The sequence below is a fragment of the Balaenoptera musculus genome, chromosome 4 (genome assembly GCF_009873245.2).
Source record: "Balaenoptera musculus isolate JJ_BM4_2016_0621 chromosome 4, mBalMus1.pri.v3, whole genome shotgun sequence".
NCBI classification, from domain to species: Eukaryota; Metazoa; Chordata; class Mammalia; order Artiodactyla; family Balaenopteridae; genus Balaenoptera; species Balaenoptera musculus.
The window spans coordinates 37,771,991-37,795,566 of record NC_045788.1 but is presented as its reverse complement, the minus strand read 5'-3'; the positions used below and the strand labels follow the sequence as shown (position 1 = coordinate 37,795,566).

Here is a 23,576-nt window from a genome sequence, read left to right as displayed (position 1 = left end):
AAATGTGTATGAAAGTGTATTTTAGAAAGCCTAAAGGGTTACACTAATATTCCTACAATCATCTTAATGGTTTCCATGTTCTCCTGCCTTTGATACTGACTACACTGCTTCAAAAGCCCCTCTTAGATGAACCATGCTTGCCAGACAAATGGCCATCATATCCTGTTCTGGAACCATCTAGACCACCTCCAATTTACCTCAATGACTACTCCTTATTTTCATAGTTTTGTAGCCCATCTCAACCACATTATCTTGCTTGGCTGCTAGAACCAGTAACCTGGCTTGGACCTTGTTATCTACACACATTCCTTCCTTATACCCTATCTTCACAACTTACAGTTTCTTCACACGTTATAATCTTAGGCCAGGCCAGCCAAACCTCAGCTGTGTCCTACTAGACCAGAGAGGGTCTCTGGCCAGTTACTCCTCTATATCCTACATTCTTGACTCTTCAATAAAAACATAAAGTAGAAGAGACGGCATAATTGGGAGAAAGGGCTTTCGAGGCTACTTTTTGTGGGGAAAAGACACCCCTATTTCTAAAAACACCAAAAATACCCCATGGCTCTGAGAAATACTGATCTACATTTGTTTCTCATTTCCAGAGTTCTGCCAGCCCAAAATGCAGAGTGGTGGGGGTGGAGAAAGGTTATTTCGGGTAGACTTATTCTATTCCAAGAGAGAAAAAGACAGTTCTACAAGAAATGTAGACAATTAACTGTATTAAGGAAACCTTTTACAAATGTTTAAAATGAATACTAAATGAAATAAGATCCTTTTAAAAATATTATTATTTTTAATTACAGCTGTGGATTTTTTCACTGAATATAAGTTAACTGCTACATGGAAAGCAAAGTTAAGAATTAATATAGGACTTTATCAAGGCTCTGAATGCATCTGTACATATTTCAAAACTCATTAAATGAAGACTGCTCACAAATAGTCTATAAATTAATATTTCTGAAGGCATTTTTGAGTCTCTCAGAAAGTAAGCATTTACCTTACTTTTTGTGTAAACACAGTTAATTAAAATCAGTGAAACCAAAGCACTGATGATCCAAATAGCATGTATATCACTTGCTTTTAATTGTTTCTCATGTAGTAGAAAAGGACTAAGCCTACAGAGCAGTTATGACACTGCCAGAACCCCAGGGTCTCTGAACAGAATGATCTGTTCTAACATAATCCAGTTCTCCTGATCGAGATGGTCAGAAATAAGAATTTACTCTACATTCACCAAAGACACTTAACTGTCACATTCCCAGACTCTGGGTCATGATCTTAGAAAAGGCTTTGGGGCCAGACACACTAAGTTTGTATTCAAAAATCCTAGCTCCACTCTTGCTGCTCTCTGTCCTTGATACAGATATAAAACCTACTTTTGTCATCAGCAAATCATGATACCGATCTCATGGGATTGCTATAAGGATGAAATGAAGAGAACACACATTAAGCATTCTATATTAGTATCTGGACCTTAGCAAGTACTAGATTAATCAGTATAAATTATTACTATTATTGTTTTAACTCAATATTAATTTATAATTTTAGTTTATCCAGTCTTTTTCACTTCTTAGAACTATACCGAATTCCTTGTAAAGTTTCAACAATAACAAAGAAAAACTAGAGGCATCTAACTTTTTAATAATTCTATTTGCTAATAAATAAGATACAGTTAAGAATTCAAGTTGCTTTAGATCTTGGATTTTGTTATGTTTTATTGCGGAAATAGCTAGAGGAAATAGAATAAAAACCTGTCTTTTTGCAAAAAATAAATTTTTCAAACATGTATCCCAATCTCATAATGACCCTGAGTTTTCTCATCCCATAAACTTAATCTACCTAATATCACATAGCAGATGAGCAACAGACGAGAGGTTTTACACACCAGTGATAATCAAGACTTATAACGTCTCCCCAAAACATGCCCCTAAATCACAGAAGACAATCTTCGTACAAAAAACTTTCTAGTAAAGATTCAACATAGTGAACATGATGATGCTTGAGATATTCAGCTTTTCTTAAAGGTCACACCTATGCAAACTGATGAAAGCCAATCTTTCTTAGAATGTAAGATCCAACAAGATCTAAGATCCAGGACGCATGACTACCAACTTCCCCACCTATCTACTATTAATACAGTGCCTTTTCAGATTATGTTCCCTTGCTTTCTAGCAATCTCAAGGGATCTCTTAAAAGCACTCATTAAGTGACAGCATTACCCTGCAACACAATACCAGGCCACATTGTCCTTCTTAGTTACATCAGAAACAAATGTGGTTCGCAAAACTGTTGCCTTTCCCTAATGGTTTTATTTAAGAATGAAAAATAAAAAGTAGTTTAAAAAAAAAAAAAAAAACACCCACAGTAAATAAACAATAAATGGGAAAAAGAACTGCCTCAAATAGCAACTCTAGAAGCAGAGAGCTCCATATCATCATCCTTGAATTTCTCCAAATAGAAAAGGCTGGAGATCACTCTCATGGTTAAGGGAATGTCTAGAAGAGGCACTTTAGTAACTGAGACAACATTGATTCTACCCAGCAATCCCACCACTGGGCATATACCCTGAGAAAACCATAATTCAAAAAGACACATGCACCCCAATGTACACAGCAGCACTATTTACAATAGCCAGGACATGTAAGCAACCTAAATGTCCATCAGCAGAGGAATGGATAAAGCAGATGTGGTACATATATACAATGGAATATTACTCAACCATAAAAAGGAATGAAATTGGGTCATTTGTAGAGACGTGGATGGACCCAGAGAGTGTCATACAGAGTGAAATTAAGTCAGAAAAACAAGCACCGTATATTAACGCATATATGTGGAATCTAGAAAAATGGTAGAGGTAACCTTAATTGCCAAGCAGAAATAGACAGACGTAGAGAACAAATGTATGGATACCAAGGTGGAAAGGGGTGGGGTGGGAAGAATTGGGAGATTGGGATTGACATGTATACACTATTGATACTAGGTATAAAATAGACAACTGATGGGAACATACTGTATAGCACAAGGAACTCTACTTAATGCGCTGTAGTGTCCTAAATAGAGGGGGTATAAGTATATGTATGGCTGATTCATTTTGCTGTGCAGTTGAAGCTAACACAACACTGTAAAGCAGCTATACTCCAATAAAAATTAATTTAAAAAAGTAAAAAATAGAACCACTCTTAAACAAAAAAAAATTGATTTTACATAGTTAGTGGCAAATAAGCAAATGTGACTAAGAATAAATCTAAATGTGGAGGCTTGAACAAATAAAGAAGGCATTTGCTTTAAAAAGTAGAGTGATTATTCACAGGTAGCTAGACTGTACACTGTCTGAAAAATTTCGCTTGTTTCAACATCTGCAAATCAATCTATGTGATACACCACAATGACAAAATGATGGGTAAAAATCATATGACCACCTCAATAAAACCAGAAAAAGCATTTGACAAAATTCAACATCCATTCATGTGAAAAACTCTCAACAAAGAGGGTACAGAGGGAACATACCTCAACATAATACAGACCATATATGACAGCCCACCACTAATATCACCATTTCATCAATGGTGAAAAACTGAAAGCTTTTCCTCTAAGATCAGGAACAAGACAAGAATGCCCACTCTTGCCACTTTTATTCAACACAGTATAGAGAGTCCTAAGCCAGAGCAATTAGGCAAGAAAAATAAATAAAAGGCATCCAAATCGGAAAGTAAGAAGCAAAACTGTCTCTATCTGCAGATGATATATATAGAAAACCCTTAATAACTCTACCCCAGGGGACTTCCCTTGTGGTCCAGTGGTTAAGACTTCACCTTCCAATGCAGAAGGTGCAGGTTCGATCCTGGTCGGGGAACTAAGATCCCACATGCCTCGCGGCCAAAACACCAAATCATAAAACAGAAGCAATATCGTGACAAATTCAATAAAGAATTTAAAAATGGTCCACATCAAAAAAATCTTTTAAAAAAAGCCAAAAATCAAAACAAACTCTACCCCAAAAAACTGTTAGAATTAATCAATGAATTCAATGACATTGCTGTATACAAAATCAGTACACAAAAAAAGTGTTGCATTTATATACACTAATAATGAACTATCAGAAAGAGAAATTAAGAAAACAATCTCATTTGCAATTGCATCAATAAGAATAAAATATCTAGGAATAAATTTAACCAAGGAAGTGAAAGACCTATACACTAAAAGCTAAAAGACACTGATGATAAAAACTGAAGACACAAATAAATCAAAAGATATTCAGTGCTAATGGGCTGGAAGAATTTTGTTAAAATGTCCATACTTCCCAAAGTAATCTACAGATTCAATGCAATCCCTATCAAAATTCCAATGGCATTCCTCACAGAAATAGAACAAATAATCCTAAAATTGGTATGGAACCACAAAAGACCCAAAATAGCGAAAGCAATTTTGAGAAAGAAAACAAAGCTGGACACACCACACTTTCTGATTCCAAACTCCATTACAATGCTACAGTCATCAGAACAGTTTGGTATTGGCATAAAAACAGACATATAGATCAATAGAACACAATAGAGAGCCCCAAAATAAACCCACACGTATATGGTCAATTAATTTATGACAAAGGAGCCAAAAATACACAGTGGGGAAAGGACAGTCTCTTCAAGAAATGGTGTTGGGAAAATTGGGACAGCCACATGAAAGGAATGAAAGTGGACCACCATTTCAAACCACACACAAATATCAACTCAAAATGGATTAAACACCTGAAAATAAGACCTGAAATCATAAAACTCCTAGAGGAAAACATAAGAGGTAATCTCCCGGACATCAGTCTTGGCAATGATTTTTTGGATTTGATACCAAAAGCAAAGGCAACAAAAGCAAAAGTCAACAAGTGGGACTACATCAAACTAAAAAGTTTCCATACAGCAAAGAAAACCACCAAAAAAATGAAAAGGCAAATGATGGAATGAAAGAAAATATTTGCAAATCACGTATCTGATAATGAGTTTATATCTAAAATATATAAAGAACTCATCCAACTCAATAGAAAAAAATTCTGATTAAAAAATGGGAAGAGGATCTGAATAGACATTTTTCCAAGAAGACATACAAAGGGCCAACAGATACATGAAAAGGTATTCAACATCACTAATCATCATAGAAATGCAAATCAAAACCACAATGAGGCATCACATATCACCTGTTACAGTATTTATTAGGAAAAAGACTAGAAATAACTATTAGCGAGCATATGGAGAAAAAGATAACTCTTGTGCACTGTTGGTGGGAATGTAAATTCGTGCAGTCACTATGGAAAACACTATGGCAGTTCCCTAAAAAATTAAAAATAGAACTACCATATGATCTAAAAATGCCATTTCTGGGTATTTTTCTGAAGGAAAAGAAATCACTATCTCGAAAAGACATCTGTACTCCATGTTTCATTGCAGCATTATTTACAATAGCCAAGACGTGGAAACAACCTAAGTGTTCATCAATGGATGAATGGATAAAAATGTGTGAGATGTATTATATGTGTGTGTGTGTGTGTGTGTATACACACACACACACACACATATATATATATAAAATGGAATATATTTCAGCTATAAAAAAGGATATCCTGCCATTTAGGACAACGTAGATGGACCTCAAGAGCATTATGCTAAGTGAAATTAAGTCAGAAAAAGACAAATACTATATGACATAACATATATAGAATCTAAAGGAAAAAAAGAAGTCATAGATACAGAGAACAGATTGGTGGTTGCCAGGGGTGGGGTATGGGAGTGGGTGAAATAGGTGATGGTGGTCAGAAGGTGCAAATCTCCAGTTATAAGATAAAATGTCCTAGGGATATAATGTACAACATGGTGGCTACAGTTAACAATAGTGTACTGTATATTTAAAGTTGCTAAGAGAGTAGATCTTAAAAGTTCTCATCACAAGAAAAAAAAATTGTAACTGTGCGGTGAATGTTAACTAAACTTACTTGGTAATCATTTCATAATATATACATATATGAAGTCACTATGTTGTGCACCTAAAACTAAATCAACAGTATATTGTGAATTATATCTCAATTTTTAAAAAATGCTTTCCCACTCCAACTAACACTCTAGAGCAAGAAACAACCCTTTCTTACAGGCTCTGCTATGTGGACATCAAGGCCTACTACCATACCTAACACATCAGCTCAATAAATATTTTGTGGAACAGGCAAATGGGAGCAGACAGCTTATTAAATGAAGATCTTCATTTACATTAGCAAATTATATAACTATATTTAGAAGAACATTTCAAGTTCTTATACAGTCTTTGTTGCTCCAAATAATGTTGATCATTTTTAGGTGTGTTCAAGTCAGAAATCCTCAGCTTTGTGATTTTCCTAAAATATGCAGTAAATTCTATCCTTCTCTTTGGTTTTATGCTAAGGGGAAAAAAGAGAATAAGTAACATAATCTTCTACTGATGCAATAAATGGAACCACCTTAATTAAAAGGATGTCTAAAATAAGTGGCAGGTCTTTCTACCAATTATGATTCAATTTAAAACATCCAGCCTTTAATCTACCCCATCCTTTAAACAGTACTAGCAGTTGGCAAGAACAATTCAGCTCTACAACTTGGTCCTTTATAACTTTGCTTTTCCTACAGTGAATCCTAAAATTAACTGTAAACTTTTTGGAACAGAGAGCTTACACAAGAAAAGGCACTTAAAAGGGCTTTTTATTTGAAAAGTTATTAAGTGTTAACAGAAATGCAGAAGATTAAAGATAAAAATCACAGAAGTCCTCTTAAACTGCAGTGCATTTTAATGGGAATAAAATCAATATGGCATTTCCTAAAAGGTGTCTGTATGCTTAATTTTCTCAAATATGTAACTTCCCCTTTCTTCGAAATGTTTTCCCCCAAATAGGTTTAAGTGAATATGTCTTTATTCATCTTGAAGAGTTTTACTTCCTTTTACTAAAGTCCATCTATTCACTTGGACCATAGCACTTGCATCAACCATGCCACTCCTACCAGGAGCAGAACCTGCCAGGCTCCATACCAAGATATAGCCCAACCACAGGTGACTTACCCCGATGAGACTATCTCATCTAAAGGAAGTCAGTCCACAGGCTGTCCCGCAAACTTTGGTGTAGCTCATCAACATATAAGGGTTACTAGTTGAGGGCTTCCCTGGTGGTGCAGTGGTTGAGAATCTGCCTGCCAATGCAGGGGACACGGGTTCGAGCCCTGGTCTGGGAAGATCCCACATGCCGCAGAACGACTAGGCCCGTGAGCAACAACTACTGAGCCTGCGCGTCTGGAGCTTGTGCTACGCAACAAGAGAGGCCGCGACAGTGAGAGGCCCGCGCACCGCGATGAAGAGTGGTCCACGCTTGCCGCAACTAGAGAAAGCCTTCGCACAGAAACGAAGACCCAACACAGCCAAAAATTAATTAATTAATTAATTTTTTTAAAAAAAGAGTTACTAGTTGAGCCAATCAGATTCCCTCACTCAGGAATTGGAACCAGGATATACTAAGAAAATGATGCAGTTAGAAGAAAGAACAAAAGCTAAAACAGAAATACCAAAAGAGCTTTGATGACCACTGAGTGTGCCATATTATAAACATTTAGGAATAAAAAGAGGCTATAAGGTATAGAAAAGAATACTCGTGAAGAAGCTAGAAAGTAGTAAATTGAAAGCACAGCATATGTATAGAGTAGCTGAGACAATTCAGTTCTAGAGAACTAAAATGAAACCCATAAACATCTTGCTGCTGAGGACTTCTAGAGAAAAAACAAATGATTAAAAGACAAGATTATGATGCTCAAAACTTTGCAAAGTACGCAGAATAGTTAGTAGTAACAATTTATGGATGAATAAACAGACAGAGGTCAAGATCATATTGCTTCTAAGTCATGGAAAAGGGATCAAAATCCAGGTCTTGTAACGCCTGGTCTAACAGTATTGCTATTTTACTGTGCCCTTTCTCTGACTCATGTATAAGGCTTCCAACCATACCTCCACACCCTACACATACCTTACAAGTACACATTTGGGTCTTGTACATTTTATAAGGAGAATGATCAAGTTGCTCCTTCAGCCCAGGTAACAATCCAATGACCCCATACAATTAGTCATATAATGCTTGCAAATAGTCTTGAACCCCCAAACCAGGAGAGCTAAAAAAAGGATAGATAAATGGAAATACATGAGAAGCACGTGGTTTATTCGTTCCTGGAAAGTATCTCTGAAACAATCCCAAATGATAAATAAATGCTATCAATTACCATGTTTAACAGTAACATTTCATAGCTACTCAAAAAGAGACTAGTGCCAGTCCGTGAACTATTACATTTCACAATAGGATAAAGAAATTGAGACTAAGAGATTGGAAACTGTCACAGTTTACCCTTGAACAACACAGGTTTGAACTGTGTGGGTCCACTTATAGGAGGATTTTTTTCAATAAATATGTACTACAGTACTACACAATCCCCAGTTGGTTGAATCCACAGATACAGAAGGCCGACTGTAAAGTAATACTCAGATTTTCGACGGCAAGGGTGGTTGGTGCCCCTAACCCCTGCGTTGTTCAAGGGTCAACTGTACAGTGATTTGATAGAAATATAATATTTTTTATTAATTTCTTAAAATATTAGTCTGAGATGGATTGAAAATTTAGGAGAAAAAAAATGTCCTTTACCACAGATAATTTAAGAAGCGCTTCTAGACTATATAAAACATAATTAGTTTTATTACACAGCCATACAATAATACAAGAATTTCTCATATTGTTCAACTGAAACAATACTTCCAAAACCTACATTTTTGAATTTGAAAAAAAATTCGAACAAGCCAGCAACGGTAGTAAGAAACTAGTGTATTATTCAATCAAGAAGATTTTTACAATTTGTTATTTGGAGGCTATTTACTGTATACTACTTAACCATATGAAAAAGTAATTTTTTCCAAGTTACAGAGAAATGAAGACTGATACCTTGTGGTCAAGGATAAATTTAAAGTTAGCTCTTTGGAAAAAGGAAAATTTTTTAAAGATGTGGAACACAGATTTCCTGAAGTGTGAGAGTGGCTTAAATGTGGAAGTAGGCATATGCAAGAACGTTGAGTAGATGGCTAAAAAAATCAGTATCAAAACAAATTTAATAATGGCACTGTGTCATGTTAAGAAAATTTTCATATTTTATTGAGCTGCAAAGTGAAGGGTATGTGGGTGAAATAACACAATGCCCAAATTTGCTTTGAAATACTTCAGCAAAGAAAAAGCAGATGAGAAGGAAAAGGAGGAGAGGGGTGGGGGCAGAAGGAGAAGGTGCAGCACCAACACCATCACTACCACCACCACCACTGCACCAGCTGCAGCAGCCATGGCAAAAATCTTAGTCATTGTTGAATCCAAGTAATGATTATACATTATTAGTCTCTTATTCTTGAATATGTTGGAAATTATCTTAATTTTAAAAAATCAATGAATTAGCTAGAAATAAATTTCTGAAAAATCAATTTAAGAAAGTATTTTATTCTATCTACAACCCCTTAAAATGTTTAAATAAAATGCATGTATTTATATTCTTTGACAGATTTTACAAAATGCCAATAGGGGAGACACTAAAAAGCACTTTTAAAAAGAATGTCAGACTCTAACTCCATCCACCTCATTACAAATACCTCCATTTCATTTCTTTTTATGGCTGAGTAATATTCCATTGTACATATGTGCCACATCTTCTTTATCCATTCATCTGTCGATTCATACAGAGTGAAGTAAGTCAGAAAGAGAAAAACAAATACAGTATGCTAACACATATATACGGAATCTAAGGAAAAAAAAAAAAAAAAAAAAGGCCATGAAGAACCTAGTGGCAAGACGGGAATAAAGACACAGACCTACTAGAGAATGGACTTGAGGATATGGGGAGGGGGTGGGGTGAGATGTGACAGGGTAAGAGAGTGTCATGGACATATGTACACTACCAAATGTAAAATAGATAGCTAGTGGGAAGCAGCCGCATAGCACAGGGAGATCAGCTCAGTGCTTTGTGACCACCTAGAGGGGTGGGATGGGGAGGGTGGGAGGGAGGGAGATGCAAGAGGGAAGAGATATGGGAACATATTGTATGTGTATAACTGATTCACTTTGTTATAAAGCAGAAGCTAACACACCATTGTAAGGCAATTATACTTCAATAAAGATGTTTAAAAAAAAAAAAAAACTATGTACCTCATCACATATTTTACTTTTTATTATAGGGTTTTGAATTTTGTTTCTAATTATTAGGAAAGAGAAATGTATACATTTCATGAAATAAATGAGGTCTGACTAATTAGAAAAAAAAAAAAAGAATGTCAGTACACACACTGCTTATATTTAAAACAGATAACCAACAAGGACCTACTATATAGCACAGGGAACTCTGCTCAATACTCCGTAGTAACCTAAATTGGAAAAGAATTTGAAAAAGAATAGATACATGTATATGTATAACTGAATCACTTTGCTGAAACTAAAATACATTGTTAATCAACTATACTCCAATATAAAATAAAAATTTAAAAGAAACAAAAAAGAATGTCAGAAAACCATATAGATGCAGCTCAAAGTGTAACTACATACACACACACAAAGTGTAACTACACAGATTCAGAGTCATATTTTTAGCTTTTTTCAAAGCTAATAATAATAAAAGCCATCAAAGTACCAGATATGTGCCTTTAATGATAACTTAAGAGCCTTTAGCTTTGTCATATTAAGTTTAATTTCCCAAAGTAGTCAATTAGAGCTTGGTAATATCCTCTTTAGTGGATAAAGCTTAAGGATAACATGGAAGCCTTCTTTATAAGCTCCCTTCCTGTTTTGTTACCTATAATTTAAAAATCCATTGTTTTTTGTTTTCTTCATTTCCTTTAAGAGTATCAGAGATCATGACTGCTAAAAAGTTAAGAGAATACTATGACAGTAACACAATACTTAATTCAATCACTATCACCAAAAAGAAATCTTCAAATTACTGATTTCTTGATAGACCTGAACCTAATCATGTACAAATCTTAATTTCTAAGAATTTAAACAACTGAGTAGAGAGTAAATTCCAAAATATTTTTCATATAAGAGTAATAAGCAATGCTCCAAGTCTTTTATTGGGTTGGCCAAAAGGTTTGTTCCCGTTTTTCTGCAACATCTTACAGAAAAACCTGAATGAACTTTATGGCCAACCCAAATACTTTAACATATTTATTCTTTTTTTTTTTTAATTAAATATTTATTTATTTGACTGCGCCGGGTCTTAGGTGCAGAGAGCGTGTTCCTTAGTTGCGGCTCCAGGGCTCCTTAGTAATGGCTCTCCAGCTCCTTAGTTGCGGCACATGGGATCCTTAGCTTCGTTTGGCTGGCGGGCTCCCTAGTTGTGGCATGCGAACTGTTAGTTGTGGCATGCATGTGGGATCTAGTTACCTGACCAGGGATCAAACCCAGGCCCCCTGCATTGGGAGCGTAGAGTCTTACCCACTGCGCCACCAGGGAAGTCCCTAACATGTTTATTCTTAAAGTGGCATCAAAAGGGCCACGCCACACCATACCACCTCCTAGAAAATAAAAATGCTTAATGTGGAATATTTAATATATTATTCTTTCACATAATACCATTCTTCAATCTCTTCTAGAAAAGTGAAAAGGCCATATCTGATGAATAAATTTTTTATTAAGGTATAACTGACACATAGCTTACATTAGGTTCAGGTGCATAACATAGTGATTTGGTATTTGTATATAATGCAAAATAATCACTGCAATAAGTCTACTTAACATCTATAAACATACACAGTAACAAATAATTTTTTTTCTTGTAATAAGAACTTCAAGATTTACTCTTAGCAACTTTCAGCTATGCAATAGATTATTATTAACTACAGTCACCATGCTGTACAGTACATCCCCATAACTTAGTTATTTTATAATCAGAAGTTTGTACCTTTTAACTCCCTTAACACATTTAACCTCCCCCCCGCCACTGGCAACCATCTTATCTGTTCTCAGTATCTATGAGCTTGGCTTTTTTTGTTTGTTTCATTTTGTTTTGCTTTTTTAGAGTCCACATATAAGTGAAATCATACAATATTTGTCCTTGACTTATATCACTTAGTATAATGCCCTCAAGGTCCATCTGTGTTGTCACAAATGGCAAAATTCCACTCTTTTTTATAACTATTCCTCACCTTTATCCATTCATCCATTGATGGACACTTAGGTTATTTCCTTATCCTGACTACTACAAATAATGCTGCAATGAATAATTTTAAAACCAACCTGAACCTCCTTCAAATACTTTATAAGATTAAGTATAAGATAATCTTTTAAGGCATATTACTATTTTTTTTTTTGCAGTGTTCCCTCCCAAGACTCCAAGAAATCAACCAGAACCAACATCCTGCAAATCAGGCTTAGAGTTGGTTTGGTCTACCATATACTTGACAATGCACACAACTCCTTCTGGGGGTAATTTTTTAGATCAAACAAAGGTTACTTTTTTGACTTTCAAAATCCTCTGAAACAAAGATCCTAAGTACACTAGTTTTTAAAAATACCTGTGTTGGAAATGGAGAAATAAATCCTTTATTCAATCTACTGAATCTACTATTAGGATTTATTGAAATCTACCATTAGGAACTGATGACTTGATCCTTGTCTTAAGGAAAACTCTGGTACTCTGAGACACAAATGGAGGAGAGTTTGGAGAAAATGAAATTTTCTTCAATGGTTTGTTGGAAGAATAAAGTACTCCAAAAGAAGTCCACAATGAACTATTCCAAAATTACTATAGGATCAATCTCATTTAATATTTTTATAAGTTGTCTAGTATAATAAACAAATACTGGAATCTTCTAATATGAAGAGGGCAGGGAAATGTCAAACCTAACAAATATCAAAAGAAAGAAAAACTGGAGATTGTACAAAAAAACCCAAAAGGTAAGTACAATATAACAGAGATTTCGTGGATAATAAACTACTCTCTCAAACTGTCAAAATTAAGTTCTTGAAAATCCTCACGGTAGGAGAATTCTTGGATAAGGAACTCAAAATCTTATGTTTTAAAATTATTTATTTATTTATGGCTGTGTTGGGTCTTCGTTGCTGCGTGCGGGCTTTCTCTAGTTGTGGTGAGTGGGGGCTACTCTTTGTTGCGGTGCGCGGGCTTCTCATTGTGGTGGCTTCTCTTATTGTGGAGCATGGGCTCTAGATGCCTGGGCTTCAGTAGTTGTGGCACGTGGGCTCTAGAGCGCAGGCTCAGTAGTTGTGGCGCACGGGCTTAGCTGCTCTGCGGCATGTGGGACCATCCTGGACCAGGGCTCAAACCTGTGTCCCCTGCACTGGCAGGTGGATTCTTAACCACTGCGCCACCAGGCAAGTCCATAATCTTATTTTTTTTTAATGGGATTGCAAGACAATTTATAATGCTTCATAAATATGTTTTACATTCACTAAAATAAAAACACAGGGAACAAAGAGCACTAAATAGCTACCAAAGGCATTTCCCTACCCTAAAGTGGTAATAAGCTATACTTTTCAATTTGTCTTTGAAATTAAGAGAAAATGTACTGCTGAGGCTGAAACAGACAATAATAGGGCTAAAATAGAAAGGGAAGGAAGTAGATAATTACTGGGAAGGACCTGCCACCTCTTTTAGCTCATAGATATTTATAACTGCATAGTCATTTAAGTTCAATTGTTAATGTTTCTAACATTGACAAAAATGTTCTTACCTAGTTTTAGGATGGAATTTTAGGATGTCAATTAACACCTGCAAGGGGTAAATTAAAAATTTTGTATGTAAATATATGAAATTTTCTGGGAAGAAGATCCATGGCTTTCATCAGATCTTCCTTTCAACATTCTACATTTGATGTGATCAAAGAAAAGTTAAAGAATCAACCACCAACCAGATTTTTCTGCTTTTGACAAGCAGATAAACCTGAAATTTTCTCTATCTTTTGAGAAAAGCATGGAATATAAGCTGTGGACTTCTTTTGAAAGTCTTTTTCCACTTCATTACTGTCTACAGTCATTTATTCACACCTTATATGAAGGTCCATTCTTAGACTTTGCTTATAGACTTCCTCAAAATAGAGAGCTTAAAAACCAAATTGGTACCTATTAATTTCTAGGAAAAAGCTTTGTTTTTTAAAAAACACTTGTTACAAAATTCTAGTTGCCAGTTTTACAAATTAGTAGGAATGCTTTGTGACGGCTACAGGTCTCTGGTCTCTAACCTGAAAGCTTTACTTCCTTAGTCTGTATTCCACAAACTTGATGACGGAGAGAGAATCATTTAAATCCTCTTTGGCAAGAGAGTCCCTTCCTCTTTGGAATCTGAGCTGACAATACGCCTTTCATTTTACACTGTCATGGCACTTTATGCGTAGCCACTACTAGACATCAACCTTGGCAAGTAAACAGTTCTGACAGTTACAAACAACATTCTTTTTAATCTCTTCTTGCCCAATATCATAAGGGATACAAATACCACATGGTAATACACATAGCTCAATGATAATATATAATATATTTTCATGACACTTAGTATGTATGTGACCAATCACCTAAGAAGCAACTGGCAGAAGAACAAAGGTGGAAACAAGTGACCCAGATGTCCAGCAGAGGTTCTGAAAAACATATACAGTACAGAAGTAAAGCTACATTATATCTGAATTTCAAATAAGGAAAACTCATAAATGAGAAAGCATTACTATACTCATAAAATAAGAGAGATCTGGAAAGAAATCTGGTAGTCATTATACACTGTTTCCTGAAAAGTAACATTTCCAATGTGCTGTTATAGTCAGAAAGGCCAACTGTAATAGTGGCCATTAACAGAAAGCATATTGGAAACAGAAAAGAAAATACTACCTCAGTCTATTTCATACAAAACTATCTTTTGACAAGAGCCAGGCAACGCATATAAGTGAAAATAAAATTATTAGGAAGGTAAGGGTTGGGGGGCCTTCCATGTGAAGATAAACCATAAATCGTTGGAATCCTCAGCTTGAAAATAATGCTGAAAGGTAACTGGCTCAAAATGCATAAATTCCAAAGGCAACAGGTAGTGATAGAGTGTGAACACAGATTATTACACAAAAATAAGAGAATAACAGAACCAACGAAAACTCTTAAAAGTCTAGATTGGAGAAGAAAATAAAAGAAAATAATTTATAGAGGAGATAATGCCAAAAGGTTCCTTATTTCTTGTCAAAATAATCCTCTGAGGAAAAAACTTACTATATACATCAACAAAAATTTATGGAAGAAAGATTACAGGGTAAAATATCCTTCACATATTTAACTTTAAAAAAATAAAGACTAATTGGATTTGGCAAAAGTATCTTTACATATCAATTTCATATCTAATCTCTGTGAACATAAAGTTTATTCTAAGTATTTTTTTAAAACTCACAAACAGATAACCTAGAAAAAAGGGATAAATTCCTAGAAACATACAACCTACCAAGACTGAATCATGATGAAAGAGAAAATGTGAGTGGACCAATTACTATTAAAAAGATTGAATTCGTAATCAAACCCCACCCACCCCACCCCAAAAGACAAAAGTCCAGAACTAGACAGCTTCACTGGTGAATTCTACCAAACGTTCAAGGAAGGATTAATACCAATCTTTCTCAAACTATTCCAAAAACAGAAGAGGAGGGAACTCTTCCAAACTCATTTTATAAGGCCATCATTACCCTGCCACCAAAACCAGACAAGGATACCACAAGTAAAGAAAATTACACCAATATCCCTAAGAAACATAGATGAAAAAATCCTCAAAAAGAAAATACGAGCAAACCAAATTGAACAATACATTAAAAGGATCATTAACCATGATCAACTGGAATTTGTTCCAGGGATTCAAGGATGGTTCAACATCTGCAAATCAGTCAATGTGTTACACCACAATGACAAAATGAAGGCTAAAAATCATGATCATCTCAATAAATCCAGAAAAAGCATTTGACAAAATTCAACATCCATTCATGAGAAAAACTCTCAACAAAGTGGGTATAAAGGGAATGTACCTCAACATAATAAAGGCCATATATGACAAACTCATAGTTAATAACACCATTTCATCAATGGTGAAAAACTGAAAGCTTTTCTTCTAAGATCAGGAACAAGACAAGGATGCCCACTCTTGCCACTTTTATTCAACATAGTATTGGAAGTCCTAGCCAGAGCAATTAGGCAAGAAAAAAAAAGGCATCCAAATTGAAAAAGAAGTAAATCTGTCACTATTTTCACATGGCATTATTTTATACATTAAAAAACCCTAGAGACTCCATCAAAAAACTGTTAGAACTAATAAAATAAATTCAGTAAAGTTGCAGGATACAAAATTAATATACAAAAAAATGTGTTCCATTTATATACATTAATAATGAACTATCAGAAAGAGAAGTTAAGAAAACAATCTCAGTTGCAATTGCATCAATAAGAATAAAATATCTAGGAATAAATTTAACCAAGGAAGTGAAAGACCTGTACATTAAAGCTAAAAGACACTGATGAAAAAAACTGAAGACACAAATAAATCAAAAGATACTCAGTACTAATGGGTTGGAAGAATTTTGTTAAATGTCCATACTTCCCAAAGTAATCTACAGATTCAATGCAATCCCTATCAAAATTCCAATGCCATTCTTCACAGAAATAGAACAAATAATCCTAAAATTGGTATGGAACCACAAAAGACCCAAAATAGCGAAAGCAATTTTGAGAAAGAAAACAAAGTTGGACACACCACACTTTCTGATTTCAAACTCCATTACAACACTACAGTCATCAAAACAGTTTGGTATTGCCATAAAAACAGACATATAGATCAATGGAACACAGTAGACAGCCCCAAAATAAACCCACACATATATGGTCAATTAATTTATGACAAAGGATCCAAGAATACACAATGGGGAAAGGACAGTCTCTTCAAGAAATGGTGTTGGGAAATTGGACAGCCACATGAAAAGGAATGAAACTAGACCACTATCTTAAACCACACACAAATATCAACTCATATATTAAGCACTGTCTCTATGAAATAAAATAAATGTTATGACCTTTTAAGAAAGAGATTTATAAATACATACTCTACATCCTTCCTCATCAAACAATGAGTGAAATAGAGGAAACAAAATAAAGGGCATAATTAAGGACTCCTTTACTTATAATCAACAGCATTATAAAAACATACAACAATTTACCTACGTTTAAATTACTTTGGTGTTTAAGTAATCATTATCAATTTTTTTTTTTTGGCAAGACGCCACAGTTCTGCAGTTTTATAGGAATGAGTAGAGAGAAATAACTAATTTCATTCTCAATAAATTATCCTTATCCACCTACACAGGTCATGGAATATGGTAAACATTATTTCCTACCTTTGCTTTTACCATAATGATATAACAATAAGTATACAAAGATATAGAGAAAAATCAAAAAGCAAATCTTATGACAATATGCTTGTCTAGAGCAGGGACTACTTTAAGTGCCTGCCAACCTCCAAGGACCACCCAATAAAACATGTTGGCAGTTAGTTATAGCCAACAGTAGTGTCTATGACAAGCCACCACAGTAAATTCTGGCCTGGGCTCTGCCCAGGAAACAGAGCATTCCCTACATAGCATTCTCCTGATTTTCCTCTTTTGCCCCCCTGTAAATGAAGCACAAGAAATAGCAAGAAATTCAGCAACTGCGATAATAAAATCATCTCAACCAAAAGCATGTATTAAATGTCTTTAACCTGATACACTGGTAAATACTACATAAAGAAGTCCAGTCAATTTCTGGCGATCTCTACCACTGAAGAGGAGCAACAGAAAATCAAAATGGACAGATCCCCCACTCAGCTGGTTTAGAGTAATGACCCCACTCCGTATAACAGTGAAACTTGGCCCAAAACCAGAAAAGTAGCCATAACTTAGCTAACAGATAATGGGTCCATTCAATCAATTCAGAACTCCCCAGAAAGAGTTCCTCACGATGCAGCTGCCATCCTAGGTAGAAATCTGTGCCCCAATTTTAGATGGGCTGCAAAGTGTTCCATGTGAGTCAAGAACAAAACTAGAATTGCACTTCAGTTAACAAACTGAGAAGAAATGTCTATGAAAATGTCATCTCCTTTGTCATTAGAGAATACAGTTCTTATGCCAACTAAAAATTTAGGTATTAAGCCAACTAAATATATACTGTATTTCTTCTGGGCCTAAACAACAAATTTTGACGTTAAAGTATTAAAACTAATTTAAAATAATCTGAAAACTGGAAGGGCATCATCTTAAAGCAGAATAGCAAAAAGGATAGCATTCATTTATTTAATCAGCCCAAGCCTACAAAGCCACATAAAATCTTTTATCCGATGTAAATCACTGAGTCTTTTATTCAAAAATTTGGAGATTTCGTGACATACTTAACAGATCACCTTTTGCTAGTTTGGATTATACGTTATAAACCGAGAAAATCCTAATTAAAAAGTAACTTGACAAAGAAGTGGTTGGTGGGGCACAGGGAGAGGACCCTGTTCTTAAAATGAGCTCATTAATTCCATAGGATTAATAATTAAAAGTCCATCTGTTTTGAATGTCAATGTAAAACTGCTGTGGGTTTGAGTCAAGGGCATACTAATAAAAGTAGTGACCTGAATAAAAGCTTACCGCATCCATGGTTTGACCCATAGTCTGGGCTTCATCTTTATTTTGGATGAATTTATAAATAAATATAAATATTTATAAATACGCACTACCTAAGGTAAATAAATAGAAAACACATATTTATTTAACTGTATCCTTACAGGAATAGAACAGATTTTTTCAAACAAATTGATAAACCACTGTACTTATACACCATTTTACACTCAATTTATTATCCCTAAGCAGTCAGCTCATTCTCAGACTGTCTGTCCAAGAACAATGTTGCTCAGCTTTGCTCCTCGAGAATTTTCTCATTTCCTCTATTGATCCTGCATGATCTACACCTATTTAAAAACTGAACAGGGGGACTTCCCTGGTGGCGCAGTGGTTAAGATTCTGTGCTCCCAATGCAGGGGGCCCAAGTTCGATCCCTGGCCAGGGAACTAGATCCCACATGCATGCCGCAACTAAGAGTTTGCATGCCACAACTACGGAGCCCACCTGCTGCAACCAAGACCCAGTGCAACCAAATAATTAATTAATTAATTTTAAAAAAAAACTGAAGGGGGAAAAAATATCCTGTGAAATGAGAAGTCATAAAATCACCACACACTAAGGGAACCATTTCTGCTGCCACTACCTGGTTACCTTGGAATTAACTTCTCTAGTCTCAGATTCCTCATCTAAAAGAAATAGTCTAAAACAACCTTCTAACCCTAAAACTTCTGCATCCATACCTCTCCAGCACCTCATGGCCACCTCTGAAAGTTATAAATCAGATAAACAAAAACTTACATAAGAAGAACATTCTCAACACAAATGCACAAAGAATAAAAGCTCTGTAGGATACTAGAGCAAATGAGAGTTCTGTAGAGAAGGAAGTAGAAGCTGACCAAGTAGGCAATAATGTCAATGTGAGTAAATGTTTAGTTCTTTGAAGTGGGCTTAATTATTCTTTTGGAGCATGGTAATATGGTAAAATAACAGGCACATCCACTAGTTTTTTTAAAAAAGTCAAAAGTGGGGGACTTCCCTGGAGGCACAATGGTTAAGAATCCACCTGCCAATGCAGGGGACATGGGTTCGAGCCCTGGTCCAGGAAGATCCCACGTGCCACAGAAAAACTAAGCCTGTGTGCCACAACTACTGAGCCCCCGTGCCACAACTACTGAAGCTCAGGTGCCTAGAGCCCGTGCTCCACAACAAGAGAAGCCACCGCAATGAGAAGCCCGCACACTGCAACGAAGAATAGCCCCCATTCACCGCAACTAGAGAAAGCCTGCGTGCAGCAACAAAAACCCGACACAGCCAAAAATAAATAATTTATTTTTAAAAAAGTCAAAAGTGAAAAATGATTTAAAAATTAGTTTTTGTTTAAATGACTATACATCACAGATGTATTCTCATGCAATTTAGAAACAGAATTAGAGCTAGAATGAATTCAATACTCATTTTATAGATTAGGACACTGCGATTCAGTGTCCATCGACAGATGAATGGATAAAGAAGACGTGGCACATATATACAATGGAATATTACTCAGCCATAAAAAGAAACAAAATTGAGTTATTTGTAGTGAGGTGGATGGACCTAGAGTCTGTCATACAGAGTGAAGTAAGTCAGAAAGAGAAAAACAAATACTGTATGATAACACATATATATAGAATCTAAAAAAAAAAAAATGGTCATGAAGAACCTAGGGTCAAGACAGGAATGAAGACACAGACCTACTAGACAATGGACTTGAGGACACGGGGAGTGGGAAGGGTAAGCTGGGACAAAGTGAGAGAGTGGCATGGACATATATACACTACCAAATGTAAAATAGATAGCTAGTGGGAAGCTGCCGCATAGTACAGGGAGATCAGCTCGGTGCTTTGTGACCACCTAGAGGGGTGGGATAGGGAGGGTGGGAGGGAGATGCAAGAGGGAAGAGATATGGGGATATATGTATATGTATAGCTGATTCACTTTGTTATAAAGCAGAAACTAACACACCACTGTAAAGCAATTATACTCCAATAAAGATAAAAAAAATTCAAAAGTGAAAAATGAATTAAAAATTAGTTTTTGTTTAAATGACTATACATCATAGACGTATTCTCATGCAATTTAGAAACAGAATTAGAGCTAGAATGAATTCAATACTCATTTTACAGATGAGGACACTGAGATTCAGAAAGAATGATCCAGAACTTTTTCCATGATATTTCTAATTTGTCTTTAATGTCACCTCCTATGACTTCAAATTAGTTTCTCCACGACAGAAATGAGAATCAAGTGAGCAGTCATTATTATTGAGCTTAAAGCTCAAACCATAAATTGGGAATTAGTAAGACTAAGTACATACCCATGTTTCTATAACAGTAACTAGGATCAGCTTTTAGCATGCATGCTAAATATCCTGGGTTATGAGCTGAGAGTACCATCTATGATAGGAGAATATATCCATGTCTGGGTAGACAGAGAAGTCCATCCAAGGAAATGTCTTTAAGTCAAGACCTCAAAGATGAATAGGAGATGATGAGAGAGAGCAAAGAACATTTCAAAAAGAAGCAGCCACATGTTTAAGGGCCCTGAGAGATTAAAAAAAAAAAAAAAAAGGAACTGCAGAAAAACTATAACTGGGATTTGAAAGATGTGATTGAAAAGACAGGGAGAACCATCACAGAGGGACTTCAGGTTTCATCAACATTTTGGACTGTATTCAAAACCACTGAAATAAGGGAGGTACTATCAGATTCGCAGTTTGGCTGCTATATGAAGAATGAATTGGAGGGGAAACTCTAGAAAACTATTTTTAAAAAGTATTCTATAAAAAAAATTAAAAGTATTCTATAATTTAGAAATGACTTTTTCTTCTTCAAATATTCAGAAGCACATTCTGAGCCTCATAAAACATGTAGCAGTAAACAACACAGTTAAGAAATTATACTAACTTCCAAAGATTGTTATTTAGCTGACACAATGATGTTTGTTTATCAAATACTGAGGTGATAAAACCAAAAATAACAATTTTCATCTAACTAAATTAGTTTTGAGGAATCCAGAATACATACACATTTAACAGAATTTTTTTAAAGGGCTAGAAAAAAATTATCAATGAATTAATCACTACTGGTTTGAGTCATCTGAATAAATGCTTAGCAATGCCTTATTTCAAATGTGTTCTATTACATACTTAAAAATTGTGACACAAAGTGTTAGTTCTTAAAAGGAAGAAAAAGACATTATATATAAGAATAAAATATTATAATTACAATTATTTGGTAACTGCACATCTCTTTGCCTCTCAAACACTATGTAATTATAAAAGTTAACGGAATACCTTTCCAAAGAACATCTTATTCTGCCAGTGTTATAGAACTCTTCCAGCAAGGAAGCAAAAAGAAGTTCTTCCTACTTATGCACTGTCCAGGACAAAAGTCACACTAATCTAAAGATTCTCACCTAGGGACTTCCCTGGTGGTTAGCATCTTATAAATGATGAGGAACAGTTTATGCTTTGAAAATAGAAAAGAGCGTGACGGACTTCCCTGGTCCAGTGGTTAAGACTTCACGTTTCCACCACAGGCGGCACAGGTTTGATCTCTGGTCGGGGAACTAAGATCTCATAGGCCACATGGCATGGTCAAAATGTAATAAAAACAATAAAAAACAAAAAAATTTTTAAAAACAAGGATTCCTACCAAGAACTTCCCAACATCAGCTAGTATTTCACTGACAATTCAGAGTATACAGCCTTGATCTTTGTGAAATGGCTTATCTGTCAGGAATCCTCCATTTGCCATTCAAAATGACTAAACTAAAATATGCTGAAAACTTTGCAATGCAGATTTTTTGCTTAAAGTTAACAATATAATTTTATAAGTCAAAACCAATGAATAGAAAATACTATTTTCTATTATAATACACATACAAGTTCAGTCCCTAAATACATAATTCTATAAAATCAAGATATGAAGGGACATGTTCTTTAATCTAAAAGAAAGAAATGTTTTAATTTTACTGGGAGTTAGAATGTTTATAAACAAATGGTTTAAAAATTAGACTGGAAAAACAAGGATAAAACTAGCTTAACCAATAAATAACCTTTAAGAGTCTTCAGACATAGGTTAAAATATTCTTCTCACATAAATTTTTACATAATTTCACCCCTACCATTCTAACAAAGTATTATGCTCTAACAAGGACTATCCTAATCTTCACCTGACAATATTTTCAGGCTGATGTTGTTATTCTCATTTCCGTGAATAATATCCATACTCCAGGGCCACTTTCCTTCTCATATTCAATATCATGCATGCTTGTATCAAGGTTCCTTTCTTCATATCCTGTCACAGTATCAATCACTGCCTCCTGTCCACTCAATCCACTTTTGATTTATCAGCCGCCGTTTTTCTGGACTCCATAACTCGGCCCAAACCATTTTAACAAGACATTGACAAATAGCACCCAGTATCACATCAACCTGTTCCACTTAGTAAACTAAGAAACAGTAACTGTGACATCTCTGCATAAGTATTCCATTCTATTCCCCAGACTGATGTATATTAATGAGGAGATGGTATTTGAAATGCTTCTTCCACATCAGCATCTAATATGATCAAATTAGGAAATGGGATGATTTATTAAATTTTGTAGAGCTGAAATATTTCTTTATATCGCTATATGTGTGGTTTCAGAAAGTGAGCTGTTGCTTTCAATTTTTCTACTGAGGATGTGCCTGCATTTCACAGACGAATTATTGTCTTTAAAAAGATTGCAAGAAGGCAAAATGTTATTAAGCAAATGCTCAGTAAAACAAACTAAATCAGTTTTTAAATTCCTAATTTAATGTAAATCTTGGTTGTTTCACTGAAATTCAGTTTGTGATCTTATTAAGTCATATTTGCATTGTA

General features: G+C 35.1%; 1 protein-coding gene across 1 annotated transcript in view; it reads right to left on the bottom strand.

Moving 5' to 3' along the window:
- The window catches only part of RSRC1 (arginine and serine rich coiled-coil 1), a 415,975-nt gene that overhangs the window by 354,487 nt on the left and 37,912 nt on the right, over positions 1 to 23,576 (bottom strand). The window lies entirely within an intron of this gene.